The sequence below is a fragment of the Macaca fascicularis genome, chromosome 11, assembly GCF_037993035.2.
Source record: "Macaca fascicularis isolate 582-1 chromosome 11, T2T-MFA8v1.1".
NCBI classification, from domain to species: domain Eukaryota; kingdom Metazoa; phylum Chordata; class Mammalia; order Primates; family Cercopithecidae; genus Macaca; species Macaca fascicularis.
In genome coordinates, this window is record NC_088385.1 from 125,759,995 (window position 1) to 125,763,616 (window position 3,622).

Below are 3,622 nucleotides of genomic sequence, written 5' to 3' on the forward strand. Positions count from 1 at the left end.
AACAAGGAGGGCAAATTTTGATGCATCTGTAAATGAGATTGTCAGCTGAGGCATCACTGAGATGGTGGCTTCTGAATAAATATTTGAGAGGAAGTGAGCTACTCGGGTTTGCCTATGTTTTCACACCAAGCAGTGATACCGTTCACATTTCCCGCTAAATCCCTGTTCTTTCCCACACCAGTGCTTTTGCTTGTGATATATCCTCTTCCTGGTTGCTCTTCTTCCCAATTGCAATCACTACTGTGTTCAGAGCTGACCCCTTCTTTTTAAAAAACCCTGTATATTAATAAATACCACTTCCCTGAGGTTGTCCTTTGACAGGAAGTGATATTAACCTTCACAGCACAGTATGGGCATCACTCCCTGGCTCTTTGTGTTTTTGACTGTGTTGCCACATTGTTTAGGTCCTGAGGTTGTCCCCTCTATTTGGAAATTCCTAAAAGGTAGAAACTCTGCCTCGATGGTTAAGATCACGGTGTCTGGAATCAGACAGACCTGCATCCAAATCCCAGTTTCTCTACTTGATAGCTGTGAGGTCTTGGACAAGTCACTTTACTTCTGTGAACTTCGGTTTTCTTATCTGTAATGAAGAGGTCATAATATCACCTGCCTTATGGGGTTGTGGTGATAATTAAACATTAATGAATGCAAGACATTTAGCAAGGTTCCTGGGACATGATTAGCATTCAGGAAATTACAGCTGGCATTATAATTACTTTTCCTCATATCCCCTATGCCTATCCCGGGTCCTGACATACAGTTCTTACCCTATGAAATATGTGAATGAACACATTTCTTTGTAAGTCTTTCTCGAAGAGTGGTCTATCAACCATATGTACAAGAGCCAAGCAAGGGAACTTATTAAAATGCATATCCCTGAGCTCTCTAGCCCATCCCTCCTGAATTTAGAGGGCAGGAGCTCAAGAATCTGAACTTTAAACAGTGTCAGTGTAATTCTTATACACACTACATTTTTAGAATCACTCAAGTCAATATAGTGCAGAGATAAAGGACACTGAATCTGGAACTCGGCTTTCTGGGCTTTAATTCTGGCTCCACCAAAACGAAGCTGTGTAACCTTTGGCAAGGTATTTAGCCTGACTCTGCCCCAGCTTTCCCCTCTGAAACATGGGGATGATCATAATAGTAGCCATGATGTAGAGTTTTATTGACATATATGTGTATATATATATACACACACACACACGTATATGTATATATATTATATAATCTATAGTAGATATCTATATTGTATATATAGTAGATATATATATAGTAAGTATACACATACACATGTGATAGCTGTTCTAAGTTATACATCTGGCATACACAGTGAGTCTTAGTTATTATATTCTGTTTGTAAGCAACCTCTGTGAATAGTCAGTTCACATGAATTTGACCAGGGGGCTTTTGAGATTGCTTCAGAGGTCTCCTTGCTTGACAGCCTTACTCCACTCCGTGTGAACAGCTGTTCTGAAGACATGAACCTTAGTCAGAGAGAGAATGAACCCAAAATGAGCCTCAAGCGCTTGCCCTGCTGCTGCTACTGCTGGTAGGAAATAGCATCCTCTCTGCTCTTTAAAGAGTTCCTCTGGCAGATGTGTGCACAGCTGTTCCACCTCCTTCCTGCAGGCAGACAGCAGGCAGATGCTGCCAAGAGTTTGAGAAACAGTGCCATCGCCAACTCACACAAGCATTGCCTGCAATGGCTTCCCTCCCCTTCTCTTTCTGTATTTTTTCTCAAGGAGGTCATGGGGTGAGAGACATTTCCTAGTTTGAACTACCTCTAGAGGGAGAACTTGAAGTGGGAAATCACCAAGAGGGGAGAATTTCTAGGAATGGAGAAGGAGGTAAAGAGGAGACAATGTGGAACGGTGGGAGTGGCTAGGCTACACAGGTATGTTGGTTGAGTTTCATTCTGGTAACTATGTCTTGCTGTGTGACCTTGGGAAAGTCACGTTACCTCTCAGATTCTTATTTCAAGATGACAAGCACAGGGTAGTAGAGTGACCAAAGATTTGGAACACAATCTGTGTAGGTTGAAATCCTGGCTTTACCTATACCAGCTGTGTGACCTTGGATAAGGTCTCTTCGCTTAATTTTCTCTAAAGAAAGATGGGGTGTGGAAATATTTGTCCTATGTGCTCAACAGGTTTACTGCAAGGATGAAGTGACCCAATAGATGTTCAAACACATCCAAAAATATGAAATGCTGCAGATGACTGAGGTTTCATTCATTCCATCCATGGAAACTTGACTCTCATGCCCCTGAGCCTCTGGCAATATTGTGTGGGAGCAAAGAAGTGAAGACAAGCTGCCAGGAGAGGGGTTGCCTTGTTATGGGTGCTGCCTGTAGAATAATTAGGTTTCAACGTGCAGCTCACTCCATTTGCAAACATAGCTCCAGGCATTGGCAGAGGAGAAGGACATGGCTTTCATCCATCATGACAATGCTTCCTCTTAGGAGGAGGTTTCGTGCAATGGTTGAGCACAGGAGGCATAAGATGGACTTATTTCAAATCCTGAGTCTATCACTTATATCTTTGTGACTTTGGGAAAATCACTTCACCTCTCTGAGCCTCAGTTTCCTTTTCATTAAAATGGGATAATTATAACTACCTCACAGCATTATTGAGGATTAAAAGGGATAAAGTGTATACAAAGTACTTTGCCCAATGTGTTGTACTTAATAGATTTTCAATGAACAAATGCTAGTTTTTATTCATTTATTTATTTTTTGAGTCTGAGGGAAGGACAGCCTTCTTAGGGTTGACAAGTGATCCTGCGGCTACTGAAGCAGATATTTCATCAGCCAGCTATAAATGTGAGGTGTGTTCAAAAGAGCCCCAGACTCAAGATCACCATGGCTGGAGGTTGAGACCCGTTGGTGTTATGTGATTTTTAGATGTGTCCCTTCCCTTCTCTCATTTTTAATTTTCACATCTGTAAAATGGAAGTAAGTAGCCTTAATCTGTCTCAGAGGATTGTTATGAGGCTCAAACGTACAAATTCATGAGAAAATGCCTTGTAAATTTGAAAGGTGCCCTATAGCGGAAAAGAGGGAGCTATTGTGTGTGAGAGCTACATATCATCTTGCCACCATAGACTTTCTATTCTTCACCACTCTAAAGCTTACTGTGAGCCAGGAAGACTAAGCCAGATGGAATTTGAGTTCTGAAATCCTGAAGCTTGAAAGTTCTCTATTTCTGGAGCCTGGATCTCTGGAAGTGGAGGACTGCCCTAACCACAAATCTCCACCCTCCTCTGATGACATCACAAAGAGTAGAATCAATCACTGCAATTTTCTTAAAGCTCCTCCCACAGGCAAATTTATTAATACTCGATTAGCTGAGCAGTGAGAGTCCAACTCCTTAAGGACATATTACAAACTGCCACCCACTCTCTATCCCATCTCCTCATACTCAGGGCCCTACGAGGAAAGAGAAAGATGGGAGTTTAGAGAAAATTTAATGAGTGTGCTACTCACAGAGGAGCAGGCAAGGTTGGAAGAACCAATGAGAGATGTTGAGGCACCAAGAGACTAGCAATAGTTGGGAACTGTTACCACCCCTAGGCTTAAATATGCAGAGAGGAGTGGGCCTACCAGAACTTGGTGACAGGT

General features: G+C 42.1%; 1 long non-coding RNA gene across 1 annotated transcript; it reads right to left on the reverse strand.

The window, feature by feature from the left end:
* Window positions 1–304: 304 nt before the first annotated feature.
* LOC135966123 (uncharacterized) lies at window positions 305–3,222 on the reverse strand. Its single transcript, XR_010579227.1, has 3 exons — window positions 3,137–3,222; window positions 1,534–1,626; window positions 305–580 (listed from the first exon to the last, which is right to left on the reverse strand). It is a non-coding gene; the product is annotated as an uncharacterized lncRNA (long non-coding RNA).
* Window positions 3,223–3,622: the final 400 nt, after the last annotated feature.